Below are 20,346 nucleotides of genomic sequence, written 5' to 3' on the forward strand. Positions count from 1 at the left end.
TGTGACACTGGGGGGAGGTGTAAGATCTATGACTTACTTGAACAATATACAGAAAATACCTTCGGGGTAATATTTCCTGCCCCATGAAGCTGGGAACATTATCAGCTAAAAAAATAGAAATGAATTGAATGGCAAATTTAGTTCTTGCTAAGTCATGTCAGGACCAAGATGAACTGCTTACTAATAACTTGAGATTCTCCCCAGAGTAAAATGATAACCCTATCATGGGCTGAACTGTGTCCCTTCAGATTCATATTTGAAGCCTTAACACCCAATGTGACTGTATTTAGAGATAAAACCGTTAGAGTTAAGGTTAGATAAGGTTATAAAGGTGAGACCCTGATTCAACTGATCTGCTACCTATTGAAAGAAGAGGAAGAAATACCAGACAAACTCCTGTCTCTCTGTTGGTCTCTTTCTTCCTCCCCTCTTTCCTTTCCTTCCCCTCTCTTTCTCCATTCATCTGCAGGGCACGGAGAAAAGACCATGTGAAGGACATATCCATAGAGGGAAGGCAGCTATCTACAGTCAGGAAAAGTCTTCACCAGAAACCAAACTTTTCAGGCACCTTGATGTTAAACACCCAGCCCCAAGAACTGTAAGAAAACAAATTCGTGTTGTTTCACCAATCTGGTATTTGGTTATAGTATCCTGTCCTGACTAAGAAAGACCTCTAAATGAATATGGTCAATTTCCCCTCGGCAGAATATCCAAGAGCAATGAGGTATTACTGTGCCTCTCCTTCCATATTTCCGGGGAAAATCCAAGAAATGTGGTTAGTGTCCTCTCATCTCTTGGATCCTACTCCTTCTTCCTTCTTCCTTAGCCCCTCAAAGACTCTCAAGAGTCATCCCCAAGAGTCATATTCACAGCTAGCCAATGACTCTCTGTTCATGGATTAAGGAGGTCACTTCGTGATGCTGAAAAAGTACTGGCAATATTTAGAAATAGCTTGAGTACAAGATCCCAGGTAAATAAAATCCTGCTCTGAATGACAAACTAAAGGGAAGGGGCTCCATTATTCCCACTCTCCCTTCTAACTGAGTGATTCTAGGATCTAAGCTCTATTAGCTACTTCTTATCTGCAGTTTTGCTTTCTAAAGTTTCAATTACCTGAGGTCGACTGCAATCTGAAAATATTTAGTGGAAAATTCCAGAAATAAGCAATTTATAAGTTCTAAGCAATGTTTATTATAGTATATTGATATAATTGTTGTTTTGTTATTAATTATCATTGTTAATCTCTTAATGTGCAGACAGGTTTCCATGATTGTGACAAAATTCCTGAGATGATCAACTTGTAAAAAGGAAAGATTTATTTTGACTCACATTTCAGAGGTTTTAGTTCGTGGACACTTGTCTTCTATGGCAAAGCAGAATGTGATGGTAGAGCAAAGCTTCTCACATCATAGTGGCCAAGAAGCAAAGAGAAAGGGAGGGAGCAGGGTTCCATTCCCCTTCAAGGACAAGCTCCCAGAGATCTCACTTTCTTCCATTAGGTTTCACCTCCTAAAATTTCTATCATCTTCTAATAGTACCATGGACTGGCAACCAAGCCTTTCAACATGAGACTTTGGGAAACATTATAGATAAAAACTATTACATTCCTCCAATGACCTCCAAAGGCTTGTGTCCTCACAATGCAAAATGCATTTAGTCCACTTCCAAGAGTCATAGGAGTGTCAACATTTCCATCATTGCTCAAAAGTCCAAGTCCAAAGTATTCTCTGAGATCCAAGGTAAACTCTTAGCTGTAAGTCCCTGTAAAAACATGAAAATAAGTTACGTACTTAAAAAATACAACGGCACAGGATCAACATTACCATTCATAAAGGAAGGAATAGAAAAACAGTAAGGGGGAATCAGACTAAAGCCAGACTCAAAACCAGCAGGGCAAACATTAAAATTCTATAACTGTATGTCCAGTGTCTAGGGCATGCAGTTATGGGATGTGGGTCTCTAAGGGCTTATGTAGCCCTGCCCCTGTAGTCTTACTAGCTGCAGCCCACATGGCCATTCTCTTAATCTGGCTCTGCTCACTGCCTGCAGTTTCCCTTGGCAGGTGCACTGCATTCCTGGCATCTCTAAATTCCTGTGGTCTCCATTGCAGCTTGGGCATCACCCTCAAAACTTCACACTTCACCCTCTCTGAGGCTGCTCTCAGGGACTCCAACCCTGCCACACATTGCCTGGACTGCCAGACTTTCCTTTGAAATCTTGGTGAAGCCTCCAGGACTCGGCAATTCTTGAATTCTGCATGCTTGCAAAACTAGCATCATATGGATGACACCAAGGTTTTCCACCATCTCAAGCAGTATCCAAGCCCACTTGAACCATGCGGTGGCTTCGGAGTGCCTGGCGAGTCTCATGAAAGTAATGCCCTAGGCAGCTCTGGGTGAGGAGGTTAATGGAGGCTCTTAGATGAACACCTTTGAGCCTCTGATGGGCAGGGTCTGGCTGACCCCTGAGATGCCCTTAGGCATCCTTCCTATTGTCCTGCTGAAAAGTACTTCATTTCTTTTAATGGCACTAATCTCCAGTAATCACACCTCCTTGGCCACAACTTTAAATACACTCTTTTTCTGGAGGAACTACAGGTTTTTCATATCTTCATTTCTCTGTTTTGCTTCCTGGCTGCCATGAGGTGAATAGTTTCCTCTATCATATGCTTCTTCCATGGTGTACTGGTCACCACAGGCCCATGGTAGCAGATCCAAGTGACCATGAACTGAAACTTCTGAAACCATGAGCCAAAATAAATCCTTCCTCCTTTGAAGCTGATTTTCTGGGATATTTTGTCATAGCAACAGAAAGCCGACAAACATACTATACCTAATTAATAAATTAAACTTTATCACAGTTATGTATAAATAGGAAAAAAACATAGGACACATAGGTCTTAGTATGATCAGTAGATTCAGACATTCATGGGGGGGGGGTGTCTTTGACAATATCCCCTTGGATTAGAGGATTGTCTGTATCATCTTTCTAGAGGACTTCTCAGACCTGAATGTCTCCAAGTCCCACATGAAGGGATCATTCTCTAAGACAAGGAGGTACTTCTGGCCAGGTGGCCTCCCTAGACATCTTCAAATCACCCTTGAGTGCACAGGCAGCTGCGCTACTTGCTCAAAGTCCTAAAAACTCTTGTTCTTTGGCATTTGTGACCCAAATGTCTTTGCAAGACATGGAAATTCAAAGGTTTCACTGGAAGGGTTTGATTAACAAGAAATGGTCTTTCCCACTTACAGAAGGCTCTGTGGATTCCTTCTAACTGAAATGGAAAAAATCAGAGTACAATGTTAGGGAGAAAACTGCTCAGTGCTATGTCCTAAATGTATAGAAAGAGGAAATTTCTTAATATCCTAGGTGGACATACAAACCTGTGATGACCTAACTTGCATTTTGTGTGGGATTTCAAATGTTCTCTGAGCGAACACCAAGAACCCTGCTGAGCCGAATGTTTTCTCTGATAAGTGAATGATGATATATAATGAGGAGGGTGGTGGAGGAAAGAGAAGAATGAAGGAACTTTGAATGGTGTAGAGCAAAATGGGGTGGTAGGGGCTGGGGGATGGGAAGATAGAATGAAACAGACAGTATTACCCTATGTCATGTATGATTACATGAATGGTATGAATCTACATTGTGTAAACCATAGAAATGAAACGTTGTACCCCATTTGTGTACAATGAATCAAAATGCAGTCTGTAAAAATCAAAAAAAATTTAATTAAAAAAAAAAAAAAAGACCCTGCTGAGCAGTGTGGCAAACTCTCCCGCGAACAGGCTTCAAAACCAAGCCTCAGGTCAGGTGAGATGCAAGGAGATGTCTCTTACCTTTTTCCCCCTCTTATAACCCCACTGTCTGCATGCCTAAGAATCCTAGAATGAAACTATGCTGAAAATTGAAAGGGATTTTGAGGTCAAAACAAGACTTACTGAGGTTGCCTCACTTCTTGAGAACCTAGCCACACAGTTTTGAATTATGCATTTTTTTCATGAGCATCTGAAGGCCCAGTTGATTGCAAACTCTGTGAGTAACTATTTCTTTTGTGCCTTCTCTTGGCACTAGTATTTTCACTTCTGCATGGTATTTTTGGACACCAAATGTAGGGGAATTTTCCACATCAATTCTTCAATTCTCCAACACCAAATAGATGTCCAACATTTCAATTCTGACACTAACAGCTCAGGGGGTCCTTCCTAAAAAATTTCCCCCAACTTTAGATGCTGAAGTTATCTTTACTTCTGCCTCTCCCTACAAATTTGAGTTCCTGTGACTCCCCCTTAGGTTCAATCACCAGCTAGAATGACACAAAATTCAGGAAAGCACTTAGCTTATGTTAACTGGTTTACCAAAAAAACAAACAAACAAAAAAAAGATACAACTCAAGAATAGCCAGATGGAAGAGATGTATAGGGCAGAGCACAAACAGCATCCATACTGTATCAGGATTCTGCCCTCCCAGTACATCACTGTGCTCAACCAACCTAGAAGCTCCCTGGATCCTGGTGTACAAGAGTTTGTATAGCCCATTTCCAGTCTCCCCCTTCCTGGAGGTCAGGGAGTGGGACCAAAATTTGGTCCTTCTGGAGACCAGCCTCTATTCCAATACTATGTAGGGACTTCAACCTGAGTTGCCTTATTAGCATAAACTCAGGGGCAGGTGAAGGGACTCCTTATGAATAACAAAAGACACTCCTGTCACTTGGGAAATTCCAAGAGTTTTAGAAACTCTGTGCTAGAAACAAAGGACTGAGATTGTCACTGGAGTCAGAGGCTGAATTCTGGAGCTCCCAATGAAGCAGGCCCAACCACTTACCCAAAGAAATTAAACAAAAAAGCAATGGTGAAAGGCAGGAAAGGAACTTAAATCAGTATAGCTCTACTGGGAAGAAAAGAGGAGAAACTCCTCAGCCCCGTCTCTGGGGGACTGACACAAAGTCCCAGATTATATAGACAAGCAGGGACCAGGTATCTACATAGTCAAGCAGTCTTGGTCACACTGTGGTCCTGGTGATCATTATTTCAAGATTGATCAGGCAGTGGAGGTGGGGAAGTTGCCTGTGTCTAAGAATATTGCTATGCCAGAGGGGTAATTTTGACCTTTCACAAGAAGTTTATCAATTAGATCTGTTGTTTCTGGAGTCCAGAGGACTTGACTATAGGAGAGAAGGACTCAGAGGACAAGAGATAGATACAAAATGGAGGCAAAGATGCCAAGATTTTATCCTGGTTTTAACTACTTATTGGGCATTTGTAAGCCCAAGAGAAGAGATTGTGCTTTTAGCAAAAGCAGTCTCTAAATCCTTGTGACAAGATCAAATGAATGTGTTTGTATGTGTGTGTATGTGCGCGTGTGTGTCTGTGTAGGTTTAAGAGATGGGATCTTGCTATGCTGCCCAGTCTAGTCACAACTCCTGGACTCAAGTAATCCTCCTGAGCAGTTGGGATTATAGATAGGCATGTACCACTGCACCAGGCAAATATATTTTTATTAGACCTCAATTATGCACAGTAGATTTTTAATTTAGCATGTACCAGTTAGTTCCTTGAATAACTTGGAATGCAAGAAGGATAATGAGAGAATAAAAATGGCTAAGAAACCTCCTTTCTCTGAAATCAAAAAGATTATCAGATAACTTTGATTTTGTGAGACCTTTGTTTTCTACCAGGAGAATTTATGGCTTTAATTCCACACATAATCTTGAATATTATGAGAGAGTAGATAAAATGACATGCATTTTGCCTGTTTCTTTTTCTGTTGGTGTTGTTGTTAAAAAGCCCAATTCCAATCAGGCGCCATGGCACATTCATGTAATCCCAGCAACCTGGGAAACTAAGGCAGGAGGATCACATGTTTAAGGCAGCTTCAGCAACTTAGTGAAACTCTATCTCAAAATAGAAAATGAAAAAGGACTGGGGATATGGCCCAATGATTAAGTGCCTCTCTGGGTTCAATCCCCAGTACCATACACACACAAATACATAGAGACACACAAAGAGTTAAATTTCTTATTTGGCATTTCTCTATAGGATTAGCTAATTAAAGAGTCTCCCTGACCGGTCCTTGCTCTCTGACCCTCTTCGCTGCAGCTTTGCAAGCCAAAAGCATTAACACTAGCAAATTCTGGAGTCCAGTGTACTTGGTGCTCCTGCAGGTGAGAAACCCACTATTCCCGTATACAGGAGCTTGCAAGAAGCTGCATCTGAGGGTGCTATAAAGTACTGTGGGCAGTAGAAAGATGCATTCACATAGGAAAGTAGGAGAGCAGGTCAGTGGGCTGTGCCATGGTGCTCAATTACGCAATAGAACTTGGCAGTCTTTCAGAAGCTCCTTTCACCACATTCCAAGGGCTCTTGTTGAAGGAGCACATGGCTCTCTATTCTCCCCAAGGTGGTAAACTCAGAGAGGATGGCCTGCACTGCCCCATAACTTCCCACTATTAGAGTTTCTTAATTGTTGACAATCAAAACAGATTTTCTAAGAAAGGCTGGTTGGATATTTGGAACTGAGAAATCCCTGGATCCTCAGGCTTACACACACCTAATGTGGTCATCTGTTTCATGCTTATGCTGAGAATAAACAATGCCGAGATGTTCCATTTATCCCTTGATTCGCTTCCCATCTTTGGAGGCAATGGTGAAAGCAAAGGAAAACCTGTATAACCCTCTAGTTTCACTTGCTTGTACTCACTTTTATTACCAATTTTAGCAGTTACTTAGATAAGCAATATACTCCTATTAGCTTTGTTATTGGTAATACAGTTGATGTATGGTCACGATGGTAACAATTATAGTGTATTTATCAGCTTTTCATCACTATGACCAAAATATCTGATATAAACAACTTTTATTTTGGCTCATGGTTTCTGAGGTTTCACGGTTGGCTTGCCTGAGGTGAGGCAGAACATCATGGCGGAAAGGCATGACAGAAGAAAACTGCTCAGTTCATGGCAGTCGAAAACACAGAAAGGGAGAAAAGGAGAGGTTTGGGGACAAAAAATACTATTCCAAGGCATGCCCCAATGACCAACTTCCGTCAATCAGGTTCCACTTCCTACAGTTTCCACGGCCTCCCAGTAGTTCATTTAGCTATCAACACATTGATCCACTGATGAGGTTAGAATCTCCATGATTCAACCACTTCCCTGAAGCCTGCCTTTAAACATTGCTGCACTATGGACAAAGCCTTCAACACATGAATGAGTCTTTGAGGGACATTTCATATCCAAATCATAACAAGAGGTTGTTCAGGAATTTGGAGGTTGCTTTTGTCTGTCTTGAACTGGTTGAAACCACAGATCCTTCAGTTGGACCTGTGCAGGTATCCAATGAGTGATCTCCAAAAACTCCACCCTCAGATATCAGTAATGCCTCTATTTTCTGAATATGCATCCAATGATGAGCCATGAAGTTTGACTACACGTGCACAGATCACTGTTTCAACTTTCCTTAACTTCAGATATTTTTCCTCATCCCTCAGACATTTCTGCTTCTTTAGCCCATAAATATCCCTAAACCCTATACTCCGAGTTGTGGATTTGAGTCTGGGCACTCTTCCTCTCAGGTTTGGTCGTTTTGTGAATAAAAGTCTCTTTTGCAAAACTCATCAGATTGAGGACTGACATACTGTGTGGTGTGCAAAATGTGCCTTTTTTTTTGGTTTCTTTTCCATTTTCTGTCATGTTTATTATTTATTTCTTTTATTTTTTTTAATTTTTTTTATTGTAAACAAATGAGGTACAACTTGTTTCTCTGTTAGTACATGAAGTAGAGGCATACCATAAAATGTGGCTGTTTAGTAGCAATATGCTGAACTGAGAAAGACCTAAGAAAGCCACAGAGAAAGGTCTTGGTGAAGCTGAAGTTTTACCACCCCATGAATCCATCCTGATACTGAAATTGGGCTCTGTTAATGTGATATCTGCTCCTTCCTCATCTTCTATAATATCAAGGCCCAACTCAGGAATAACTATCACAGTTTGCCTGGGATAGATGAATTTCCTGGGACCCAGAATTTTCATGATAAAACTAGGAGAGTCCCAGGTCAAGTAGGATGAGTTGGTCACTATGGGCAATGACTTTGAAGTCAGATTTAGAACTTGCTTTTGTTTGGAAGGTAAGCAACTCTGTTATTGTGCTCTCTTGAATTTGGCAATAAATAATAATGTGTGGCTACACAAAAGTATATCTATAGCAGTAGAGAGAGGAAACAGACTTCAAAATAAAAAATAAATGTAAATTTCATGAGAGAGCAAGAGTCATGATTTCTACACTCCCATCACATATTGCAATGCATGTTATACAGTGAGTATCAAATAAATATTTGTGAAATAAATAAATCGACATACAAATTCCAGCTCTGGCTCTATCATTACTGCCTGAATGACATTAATTAAGTTACTGAACTTCTTTAAACCTGTTTCTTCACCTGTATAGTGGTGATGATAATAATTAGCCTCTTTATAGTAGTTATGGACTGAATCATGTCTCCGCCTCCAAATTCATACACTGAAGTCCTGGCCCATGGTATCCTAGTGCATCCTCACAAGAACTGGAAATTGGACACATAGGGACACCAGATAGATGCACACAGAGAAAAAAGCATGGGCGAGCCCAACCAGAAGGCCTCCAGCAAGCTGAGGAGAGAGGCCTCAGGAGAAACCAAACCTGCCAACATCTTGATCTTGGATAGTTCGCTTACAGAACTATGGAAAAATTACGTTGTTTAAGCCACTTCATCTGTGGCATTTTGTTAGAGCACCCCAAGAAAACGCTAATAAAATTGTGATTAAAAGGAATAACATACATAAATTACCTAGCACATGAATGCTCAGTGAATACTTCTTGTGCTTTTTATGATTATTAATAAAAATATCTGATCAGGCATCAAAAATATGTACAAAAATCATACAAAAGGGGTCAGAATTATTGCCTCTACCAGAGAACCTTGGGGAAAACTGAAGCTGTCCCAAATACTATTCACCACACTGGGATCCTAGAAAGTACCATGTATGAGTGTATCACTAAACAACATTGCAGCCCAGGGCGCCTCAAACTTTAAGGTGCATATGAATCAGTTGGGGGGTCTTGTTGAAATGCAAATCGATTCTGTGGGACTGCCATGGGGCCTCAGAGTCTGTATTTCTAACAAGCTCTCAGTAGACTGGCCATACTAGTCAGAAGACAACACCAGGCCACATTGAAAATATTGTGTATTGGCTACACAAGACACATGACACAAAACCAAATACACGAAGCGGCTAGAAAATACTCTCAAAACTGGATCCTGACACTGTAGATATGGTTAGAGCTCTCTGTACCTTTGAAATATACATATAATTTGGAGTCACAGAGTTAAGGTGCCCAAGCAGGTAATATTATTGGAGAATTTTGGAAGGAAGAAAGGAAGGCACTCAATTAAGCAGAGGGGTAGTAAGAAAACACTCTCTGTAGGGGAAGGCCTCTGGGACAGAGCAACCTTACATAGACCAAGCCAGGTTGTCTTCAGTTCCTTATTTCCCTATCCAAATAAGGACAGGAGTGGCAGGTGGGGGAGGGGGAGGGAAGGAAGGTGTGGGTGTGTTTATGGCACTGTTTAAGCTTCTGCTAGCTAATGTTTGGTTTCCTTATCTTTGGAGAGTGTAATGGCTGTTGGTGCCAGCTTGCAGGCCACCTGATCTCAATCAGGAGGTAGGCTCCGACAGGGAAAATGGACTCGACCTGAAGTTGCCTAACATGAGCATCTTTACTAGAGCCCCCAAATCTATATCACCAGGCTTTCACTGTACTCCAAAAAGCGATTCCTTCCAGGTAGCTAATCACACACAACTCAGATGTTCCTTGTCCCCTGAAATCCAGGAAGTTCCACAGGGCCATCAGATATGGATCCAGCAACTCTGAGAAGCTTATGTTTTCAGTGTTTTTCTAGAATTGGAGTTGAGAGAATGGATCCATAAGAAATAGCAGAAATTTCAGGTCTGAAAAAAACTTGGACTAATCGCTGACAACTGGGCATTCTTTTACAAGAACCAGGTTTCTTGCATGTGAAGTTACCGGAATGATTTCTGATGGTAATTTCTCCCTGAAGAGATTTGTGAGGACTTCATTCAAACTACAGGATCAAATACATTATTGTTTTTAGATAAGAAATTTGAACTTTGGAAAATGACTGTTTCACATGGGAAAATCACTTAACCTCTATGAAGTCTTAGTTTTCAATACTTAAAAAATAATATTTATTTCCAAGTAAATCATGGATTGAATGAGAGCTAAAGCATATAAAGTGCATGGTTTTATTATTACAATTTCTTCTTTCTTCAGCCTGTTTAATCACATTTCTTTCTATGATGTGATGGCAGGCTCCCTAAGGGCAGAAGGGGCCAAGGGCTTATATCCTTCTGCTCCTCCCATTCTGAAGTCTTTCACAGTACTTCTCAGTTTAAAAAGAGAGAGAGAAGCCAGGCTTGGTGGCTCATGTTTTTAATCCCAGCAGCTTGGGAGGCTGAGGCAGGAGAATTACAAAATTCAAAAGTCAGCCTCAGCAATATAGCAAGACCCTGTATCAAAATAAAAAGGGCTAGGGAGTAGCTCAGTGGTTAAAATCCCTGGATTCCATCCCTGACACATAAAAGTAGAAGAAGAGGAGGAGGAGGAAGAATTTTTTCTTGTGGTGCTGGGGATCCAACCCAGATCCTTGCACATGCTAAGCAAGTGCTCTACCACCAAACTATACTAGCAGTCCTCGGTAGGTTAATTGAACATCTTCCACATGCCAAATAAGAGCAGGGTCCTTGGTCTTAAAGCTCTTAGAGGTTTGGATTGTGCAGAGGGGAGTGAAGGAAGGGGTGAAGTGGTGGGGATGGAAAAACAGTAGAATGAGACAGACATTATTATCCTATATGCGTGTGTGATTATAATACTGGTGTGACTCAGCACCATGTAGAGCCAGAGGAATGAGAATTTATGCTCCATTTGTGTACAATGTGTCAAAATGCATTCTACTGTCATGTAGAACCAATTAGAACAAATTAAAAAAAAAAAAAAAAAAAAAAAAAAAACCTCTTAGAGGGAGACAAGATGAGTCAGATAAATATACGTGTCCTAAGTGCTCTGACGAATGTATAAGTGGGCAGGAGGGTGACAAAGCACAGCATGTTTACTTTTAATTTGGAGATTTAGATTGGAGGAGGGTTCAGACCAGATGTGTTTGAACCAAGTTTTAAGAAACACAATTTGGCCAGATATCCCACAGTGTGTGTCCAAGTATGGATTTGTGTATGTGTACTGGATGGAAGGGGAAGAATGGAGAACAAGGAGAGGGAGGGAGAGAGAGAGAGAGAGAGAGAGAGAGAGAGAGAACTCTGCACAGACCAGCAACTGTGTGGCCAGGGTTTGGAGTTGCCAGTGTGGGATGTGTGGGGAGGTGGTAGAGCAAGAGATAAGATTCCACACCTAGACCCAGGTCTACTCTTGGGAGATCTTGTAAGTTATACTTAGAGGTTTATGCTTGAACATGAGTGCAATGAACAGCCAGTGGAGGGAGTGGCACCATCAAGTGCATATGGAAGAGTGTTTTGACAAAACTTTTTTCTCTAGTTGTAAAAATAGGTTTTTTTCAATGGAAAAAATAATTTAGAGAACACAAGAAAACAAATCACTTATAAACTCACTACCAATATACAACCCTCAACGTTCTGGAGTGTGTCTTCCAGAGAAATCAGCAGGGTACACTCTGCTCCTACTCACCCAACCACAGAGCACTTCTGTGACCAGACGTGTGTGGGGGAGGAGGGTTCCCCACACAGCAAGCTATTCTCCAGCACATACTAACCGGGTGTCCAAGAATTCAATTCAATTCTGACATTGAGAGTGTCAGAGCCCATGGCAGGAGGCTCACTCACAAGACTGCACCCACTTCAGATGCTACTAGCACATTCAGGCCCCCCGTATTTCTGACAAAGTGGCTACAAACTAAGGTTCCCTCCACCCCCTCCTTGGGTTAGATCAATTTGCTAGGATGGTTCACAGAACTCAGGGAACACTTTGCCAGTTTGTTATAAAGGAAATCATAAAGGACGGTGCCAGGGCTGGGGCTGGGGCTCAGTGGCAGAGCACTTGCCTAGCACATGTGAGGCACTGGGTTCAATCCTTAGCACCACATACAAAAATAAGCAAATAAAATAAGGCATGCTGTCCAACTACAACCACAAAAAATTAAAATAAATAAATAAATAAAGGACAGTGCCAAACAGCTCGATGAAGAGATGATAGGGCAAGGCAGGGTAGGGTAGACTATGCAGAGTATCTCTGAGCTGGGAAGCATTCTAGACTTCTTGTTCAAGAGTTTACATAGAGCTCATCTCCAGTCCTGACCCCTTCCCTTCCCAGAGGAAGGAGGGTGGAGTTGAAAGTTCCAAACCTCTAATCCTCTAATCACTAGGTCTTTCTGGTGACAGGTCCTATCCTGAGGCAGTCTAGGAGCCCCACCCTAAATCATATCATTAGCCCAAACTCAGGTGTTATTAAAGGGGCTTGTTATGAACAGCAAAAATACTCCTATGGCTCAGAAGATTCTAGGAGTCTTAGTAGCTCTGTGATGGGAGCCAGGGACAAAGGTCAGGTATATTTTACATTATACTACACAGGGAAGGGAGCTAACAGGTACTACTGAATGCCTACTTTATGTTAGGTAGTTTATGGACATTATCTCATTTATCATAACACTAATGTTGGACCCCGTCAGAGCAGGTTCCAGTCACTTGGGAAAATAAAAAGTCTGAAATAATCAGTAAGAAATAAGACAAATCCAAAGTTTAGATTTAAAAAGTGGAGCCCCTGATGGGTCTTCTAGTCCTGATAGGAAATGGAACTGAGCAACTGAAAAAGGCCCCAATTCTTTATTCAAGGGGGAATACAGGGATAAGCTTTCAGGGGGAGGACTTTTGTTTCTGTGCTCATTTCTCAGTGTGGAAGGGGTCTGGCAGTAAATAGGCTGATTGGCGTTTAGCAGGTTACACCCACGTCTGGGAGGCAGTATTTGAACTTGAGCTGTGAGCAGGTCAGGGTGCCAGCATGAAGTAGGCACTCTCACACCAAATCCCACCTGGGAATCCCCAAGACAGTGACTTCCCTGCCTAATGGCTCCAACATGGCACAGTTCACACAGGCTCCTAGATGGCCCCCAGCAGTTCATTGCTTCATGTGTCCCCACAGCCACAGTGTTATGAAGAGGGCCTGTGGAGGGGAAGAACAAACTTGGCCTTGCATTACTAGGTAACCTAAGAAGAACATCTTTGCTAAAGTGCCAAGGTTCTGCATCATCAGGACCTAAAGCTCCCACTGTACACCACTAGGTAGATGAAATTGGGCACTAAATGGTGGCAGGACAGGCAACTTGAAAAGAGGAGATGGGATAATAAGTTCTCTTTGAGATGTTTGTGAGACACACAGGGACACACAGGCTTAGCACTCAGAAGAGAAATCTGCACTTCAACTAGAAACCTCGGAATTGATGCTTAGATTAGAATCAAAACCATGAGAATATGTGAATGTGCCCCAGGAAGAGAGGGGAGAAGACCAAGGAAAATGTCCTGGTGAATGCGGGAATTTAAGAAACAGTGAAAGAGACCTTACTAGTGTTTGTGAAGGATCAAAGAACCATGAAAGAAAGACATCCTGGAATTCACTAAATGTCGAACGTCAGAGGCAATCAGTCAGGTGAGCAGTGTAGACAGGAAACCATGGGGTTGTTGGGGGGGGGGGGGTCCCTGGGGAGATGCCATTTTATCAGTAGGAATTTTGCCAGAGCATTTCGTGCAGTGGATGGAAGGAGCCTGCCTGCAACAGGCAGGAAAATGGATGAGAGTGACATTCAATGCAGATTATATTTTTATGGAGAGCTTGACTATGAAGAAAGAGGGGTTAGCAGTTTATTATTTCATTTTTAAAGAATGAATTAAATAGCATCTTGTTATAAGGGGAGGGAGTCAACAGAGGCTGAATATAGAGACTGAAGAGAAAGAATAACCAAGGAAGGAAAGTTCTTCAGCAGCTTTCCTCAACCAGAGGCAGTAAATGTCTGGAGACACTTTAGGCAGGGAAGTAATTTCTAGAGTGTTAGTAAGTAGAGGCCAGGAATGCTGCTCGACATTCTACAGTCCCCCTCAACAAAGAGCTATATGGGCAATGTCAACAGTGTTGAGGTCAATAAACCTTATTCTAAACCAAGAAAAATCAGATCACGAACACAAATGAGGGCTGGAGATGTAGTTCAGAGGTAGAGCACTTGTGTAATGTGTGAGGCCCCAGGTCTGATCCCCAGCACAAACCAAACAAAACAAAACAAAAACAAAAAATAGAACATAAATGATAGGATTGGTTTCCATCTGATAAATGTCACCTCATCAAATAAACATTTGTCAAATCAATAAGTGAATTAACAATTCCATAAATAGATTCCATCCCACCTCTTTCCATCTGGAAAATTCTGTAACTTCACCATGGCACAAAGAATTTGAATATTTTGTATAAATACTACAGACTCAGAGACAAAACACAGGACCATACTCTAAGTTTTGCATAAAACAATGCTGCTGAGAGAATGCAAAAAAGTCTTGGAAGATGGGAAGGCAAAAAGGAAGTGCACATTTATTGACTGTTAACTTCACATACGCAATTTATATGGTCGTCTGACATCAGTCACCACACTCCAGTAAGAGAGATACTAGCTCCACTCGCCGGAGGAGGAAACGGACTCACAGAGGTCAAGTTATCACTAGGCCACTCATTCTAGTGAGTAAGAGAATCAAGAGTCGAACCCAGCTATGTGTCACTATAAAGTCCAAGTTCTTTCCACTGTTTGATGCTTTCCTTCTGCAATTCAAATCAGGCAACATCTCAGCCTTAAAGGACGAGCAGAAGTTTGCCAAAGAGGGGAGAAGAGGCATTAGGGGCATTCCAGATGTTGGAGCACATGCAGCACCCCGAGGTATGCAAATTTATTTGGGGTGTCTCTGTGATGGAAACAAAAGGCACATGGGAGGGGTGGACCACAGCTAAGCGTTCTCTAGAAGTCAGCCTTTGCTAATGCCATTCAACCAACTGCAGCTCCTCTATGCTGGGTTTTGCATGGTTTTCCTTTTTCTCAATATTCCAAGCACAGAGGTGTCTAACTAATGGTTTAGAGTTTAGTAAATCTTTTCCTTTTCCATGACAGCAAAAACAAGCTAAGTAACATACAACTCCCTTGACCGAGACTCATTTTATAAGGCAAAATGAGATATAGATTAATTTGGGATTAATTAAGCTCTCAGTAAGCAGCAGTGGGCACACAATTGACCAGAACATAAAACCAAGACCATTAAGGAGAAGCTCTAGCTTGTTAAGGGGAATGCCAAGTAAATGTCACCCTCTGCTCAAGCTTTTTAATAGTTCTTCAAAAATAAAAATAACAAGTACTCAGTTGTATTTCCTGACATTTCCTGTTTACTGAGTGTGTGTTCGAGCAGCTGTGTTAGAAAGCGTGACCTAAGAGCTTTTGGATCAAATTGTCCTTTGAAGCTCCTAAGTGTCAAGCTAGGGGATTACTCCCACCCAGGCCAGACATGGCCTCTTGGCAGTTCTGAGTCCCCGGCTCCTGCAACCATAGAGTCCTGTGATAACTGTGAGAGGATAAAGGGTACATGGAGGTCAGGACATCACTCTACCTTCATGGATAATGCCATTTAATTGGAAAAAGCAGGAAAGAATGATTTTTTTTTCCAGCAGGAAAGATAGTATTTTTCAGGGATTCCTGTATTTCCTGGTCTCAGTGCAGAGGTTGCCAGGCACAGATCAATGCTGAACCTCTCAGCTCTTCTGCTCTCTCCTGCACCCAAAATCTTTCCCTGCTCTAGTGAAATACAAAAGGGCAGGATACAGCCCAGGCTGCTGGATATATGCCAAATTACTTTCTGGGACAAGGATCCCACCCCTGATGGTAATAGGTAAATGTTCATGCTTAAAAATAAAATTGCTCTCTTTAAGAACAGTCTGTTTAAACACAATTTTTATCACTTTTGGGCCATTAACTCACTAATTCTAGCTTTGCCTCATTTAAAAATACCTAGTCATATTTTCACAATTTCTGTATAAATCTCTTCACACAAAAGAGTGATGCGTAAATATATTCATTATGGCATTATTTATAATAGCAAAGCCTACATTGCAAAGAAGAAAAGTCCAACAAAACTGAATTAAAAATAGCAAAAAAAGTAAGCTCATTTTCTTTCTTTCTTTCTTTCCTTTCTTTCTTTCTTTCTTTCTTTCTTTCTTTCTTTCCAAGCACTCTACCACTAAGCTATACCCCCAGCACTTGTGGGGTTTGCTTGTTGGTTGGTTTATTTATTTGAGAAAGGGTCTTACTATATTGTCCAGGCTGGTCTCCATAAGCTCAAGTGACTCTCCTGTCTCAGCCTCCCCCATACCTGGGACTAAAGGCATATACCACAGTGTCCAGCTTAATTGTAAGTTTATAATCACAGGTAAATGAGTAAAAAAAATATGGTACATTGATAGTGAAACATTTCACAGCTATTAATGATTCTAGTATTAGTATTAAAAGGATATGTTAGTCTTAAAAGGAAATGATGATATTAATAATGTTGAAGCTGGGCATGGTGGCCCACACCTGTAATCCCAGATACTTGGGAGGCTGAAGCAGGCAGATTACAAGTTTGAGGCCAGCTTAGGGAACTTAGTGAGACCTTGTGTCAATATAAAATTCTAAAAAAGAATTGGGAATGTAGCTCAATGGTAGAGCACCTTTCTAGCATGAATGATGCCCTGAGTTCAATTCCCAGTATCACAAAAATAATAATAACAATCATCATCATCATAATGTTGAATAAGCAAAACAAGGTACACAGTCACATAAGCAACTGATATTTTAACAGTAAATATCATACATAGCCAGGTATGGTGGGGCACAGCTGTAATCCCAGCAGTTCGAGAGGCTGAGGCAGGAGCATCGAGAGTTCAAAGCCAGCCTCAGCAAAAGCAAGGCTCTAAGCAACTCAGCAAGACCCTGTCTCTAAATAAAATACAAAATAGGGCTGGAGATGTGGCTCAGTGGTTGAGTGCCCCTGAGTTCAATCCCAGGTACCCCCCAAAAAACAAACAAAAATCAAAACAAAACAAACCATACAGAGAAAATAATAGAAAAGGTGTACAATAAGATGTACTTTGGATTAATTTCACTATCAGAAAAGGCCAAATATCCCTGTCTTAGTATGTTTGAGCTGCTATGACAAAATATCTTAGAATTTTCTAACAGAAATGTATCGCTCACAGATTGGTAGGCTGGAAAATACAAGATCAAGGTGCCTATAGCCTCAGCATCTGGTGAGGACATGTTGCTCATAGCTGATGCCCTCTGTGTCCTCACAAGACAGATGGGGCAAGGGAACTCTCTGAGCCTCCAAGGACACCAATCCCATTCATGAGGGTGGAGCCCTCATGATTTAAATTTCCCAAATGTCTCACCTCTTTATATTATCATATGAGGTATTATATTTCAATCTCTGATTTATGGGAGACACCAATATTCAGAGCATCCTCTCTACTGGAAATGCTTAAAGACAAAAGGAGTCCAAGAGGGGAATGGACTCACCCATAGTGCCTTTTACATGCTACCAATGCCTCTAGCACAGTCCATTTATTATTAGGGAATCATTTATAACTGAGTTGTGTGGCTGGTGACCAGAATGACATTCCTTTGTAAGAACAGAAAGAGTAGCAGCTGTTGTGACCAAGGAGTGGGGGTGGGGGGGTGAATTTGATTCGTACTCAGTTGATATACTGAACCTCAGAGAATGAACACTAGCTGCTGACCATAGGAGTCTCACTGCAAGGGTCCGCAGCTTTCCACTGAAAAGCTAGAAAAGTAGGCATCTGTCATCTTTATTTTCACATCCTCCTCTACATCTTCTTACTAATATTGAGAGCTATGGGTGGTAAACAGAGAGATTGCTTCTCTGATAGCATGGACCACAAGAAATGGGGTAGGCAGAGATAAGTCTGCTAGTTGCTCTGCTATGTTTCATCCACTGGATAGGATGTGTATCTCCTCTGTTCTCAGCTTAATCCTCCCCTTTCAGGTTTGGGCACCTGCTTTCATTAACTAGCCAAGCTTCAGGGGAGGCCTGACAGTGAGGCAACTTAATTTTTTAGATATGGGAGAAAATCACATCAAATAATAAATTGCTATCTATATCTATTTTTAAATTGTCACATGTGACTTAAAAATATCATGGAGAAAATAAAAGGGGACAGTGAGAAAGTCTGCTCTATGAAATATTTAAACTATAAAGCCAGCATTAAGGAGATTAAATAGATATAGATGATGGGCATAAATCAGAAGCACACTGACAAAGATTAGTATTTACTAAAGCTGTTTATCATCCTTCCAATGGTGGGGGGAAGCAATCACAGGGTTTTTAATGGAGGTCTAAACTATCATGCTATTATGTAACTTTTATCTCTTCTTGCTCATTTTGCCACAAGGCAAGACAATTTCTTCTGTAGCAAATAAACTTCCTCTGCTTTAAGAAGCTGTAGGGTATAATCCTGGACCAAGCACCCACCTCTTGGGACTCAGTTTCCTCATTTGCAAAAGGGAGAAGTTGATTCTTGTCATTTTGATACTCTGTTTATCTAAAGAAGAATATTTAGGGCTGGGGTTGTGGCTCAGTGGTAGAGCACATGCCTATCATGTGTGAGGCATTGGGTTCAATCCCCTGTACCACATTTAAAAAACAATAATTATAAAATAAAGGTATAGTGTCCATCTACAACTAAAAAAAATTTAAAAAAGAATATTTAGATATTTCTAGGACATGAATTATAACGTAGAAGCCATTCTAAAATACATTAAATTGTAAAGCACATCCTTATTTATGTACCACTAACAACAACAAATAAAATCCTGTCAACTAAACTGTGACAATTCTAATTCTTTAATTAGGCATCGTGACCCAGTAATCAGTCACACCAACCTTTTGTGCTTTGAAACATGCAGCAATTCTCCTGCTTTATAGTGTCCTGCTTAGCTTATCTAGGAAATTCTTGGGTATATATCTCAGTAACAAAACATATCTTTCTTTCTCAGGTCTCTCTCCCTTCCCCTCCCTCTCTTTCTTCTTCTTCCTTTGCAATAATATGTGAGATTTCAATCATTTCTCCAATGATGACTATTTCTTCACTAATATAAGATTCATGTCTCACTATTTCCATCTTTCTGAAAATACAATAACTTTGCATTTCACTGTCAAATCATAGCGCAATTTTTTGTAATTTAAATAGCTACTAAGCTCAACATGTTATTACCAACAGTATACTTAACTCAATTGGAGTGATGACAATATGAACAACTATGACTGAGTTAGAGCCTGAGCAGACCATGACATCAGGACTACAGTCTGACTTACATCAGCGTAAGCAGCATCCCTGCTGACTTCAGAGATGTTAAAAACATGGGGCAGGGTTGGGGTGTGGGAAGGATACAGGTGTATTTTTGAACTGATGAATTGAGATGTCCTATTCTCTTCCAGTAAGCACTTAATAAATATTTTTAGATTGCTGAAAGAGTGAATGAAAGGGGAAATGAACAAATGTGTAGCTAGTTGGGCATGTTGAAAATGTATCTCATTGCCTTTTTGAGAGTTTCTGAATCCGTGGCAAATTACCCTTCGGTCTTGATTTATCAGAATTGGCTGGAATCATGAGTCTCCCAAGCTTCACCTAGGACGTGGGCATCTGGTTCACATTTCTTTTCTTCCCTTCTACTTCTTATGCCTCTAACAGATTGAGAAACTACAAGGCCTATGTAATGAAGACTCAGTGTAACAGGATCTTGAGTCTCACCAGTGGCCTTGACTTCTTGTCCTCTCTGCAGCCCCCTTCCTCCTTGTCCCAGCCCTCTCCTCCTGTCCTTGTTTTCAACCATTCTATAATGTTCCATCCTTACACACTGACTACCCACCTGCATCTGCACTCCTGTGGCCAGGGGGTCACCAGCCATGTCTTGTGCGGTCTTCTGGTGGCCCTTAGGCTGCTGTTAACCTATTTCTCTGCTTTTCTTCTCAACTGCTATCTTACCCATTCCCTTTTTCCCCAAGCCTGCAACATCTCCTTCAAGTTCAGCAAATCATCTTCTTTCCTACTTTGTGATAAAATTAAAGCCATCAGGTTGGAACTCTTTGAGCTCCCTTGCAGCTTCTAAAAACTCTCATTCTATCCTTTCTTCTTTCTCTCCTGTCTCAGGGTAACATTTTCTCTGCTTCAAAACCACTTGGTCTTTCC

The 20,346-nt window shown here is 41.2% G+C and overlaps 1 protein-coding gene across 4 annotated transcripts in view; it reads right to left on the reverse strand.

Moving 5' to 3' along the window:
* Window positions 1-20,346, reverse strand: part of LOC306658747 (adenosine receptor A3-like) — a 104,269-nt gene that overhangs the window by 55,847 nt on the left and 28,076 nt on the right. For 2 of the 4 annotated variants that reach the window (XR_013763137.1, XR_013763138.1), the window contains one exon: window positions 1,193-1,761. The exons of the other annotated variants lie outside the window; for them this stretch is intronic. The gene's annotated coding sequence lies outside the window, so the exon portion shown is untranslated. Of the gene's footprint in view, window positions 1-1,192; window positions 1,762-20,346 lie in introns of those variants that run through there. 4 annotated transcript variants of the gene reach the window in all.

This window comes from Sciurus vulgaris, assembly GCF_902686455.1.
Source record: "Sciurus vulgaris genome assembly, chromosome: 1".
NCBI classification, from domain to species: domain Eukaryota; kingdom Metazoa; phylum Chordata; class Mammalia; order Rodentia; family Sciuridae; genus Sciurus; species Sciurus vulgaris.